Source organism: Pelecanus crispus, chromosome 7 (genome assembly GCF_030463565.1).
Source record: "Pelecanus crispus isolate bPelCri1 chromosome 7, bPelCri1.pri, whole genome shotgun sequence".
In the NCBI taxonomy this organism is placed as follows: Eukaryota; Metazoa; Chordata; class Aves; order Pelecaniformes; family Pelecanidae; genus Pelecanus; species Pelecanus crispus.
The window spans coordinates 668,191-669,035 of NC_134649.1; positions in this window are offsets into that span (position 1 = coordinate 668,191).

Consider the following 845-nt stretch of genomic DNA (forward strand, 5'->3'; position numbering starts at 1 on the left):
TGGGTAAGGCTGATGCATTGGGGAAGGCTGAAATGTGCTGCCTGCTAAAGCCACGCCAGCCAGGAGCCGATGCCCCTGAGGCAGCATCTGCTTGCAGACGTTGGCCTGTTCAATTGGGGGTTTTTTAAACTTTTTTATAAGCAATTTAGAGGGAAACAAATCATTGCTGCTGAAGTTCCCAGGTTATGTAAATGCTGGTGGGGTGACCTGGGTTGCACAATAGCTGGGCTTGTTTGAACGCGTGTGTTAATTTGGAGGGGGACAAAGGCAGGCACCTGGAAACAAAGCTGCCTCGACAGTGGGCTGTGTTGGGAAGCAGTGGTTTAGCAGGGACCCTGGGGCTGCAGGGGATGGGGAAGTTGGCATTGCTCTGGATAACGCGGTTGGTCAGAGCTCACACAGCCCTGCGTGTGCGAGCAGCGGCAATGTGGAGAAGGCTGGGGGAGGATCTGGCCTTTGGGCTGCTGTTGGAAAGCGGGTCTGACTTTGTCTGCCTCGGAAAGGGTGCCTGTGAGTGGGAAGGGGTTTGGGACAGACCCATGGAAGTGTCCTGACCTTAGAAACCCCCCAAGCCGGGGTTCAGCCTGGGCGATCCAGCAAAGGGCCAGCAGCAGTGCGGTGTCCCCGTGTCCTGCCCTGGGGACAGGCGTCGGGGCAGGAGCAGACCCTGCGGCTCCGTGAAGAGGGCAGAAAGCCTCTCACCCCAGGACTGGGAGCCGGCCCTTGGTTTAGGCAGGCAGAGCGGTTTTCCAGAGCGGATCCGGCACCTCCAGCTGGGCACGCACGGGTGCTGCTGCCTCCTGCGTGCCCCGTCCGGCGGTGCGGTGGGAGGTGAACCCAGGGCT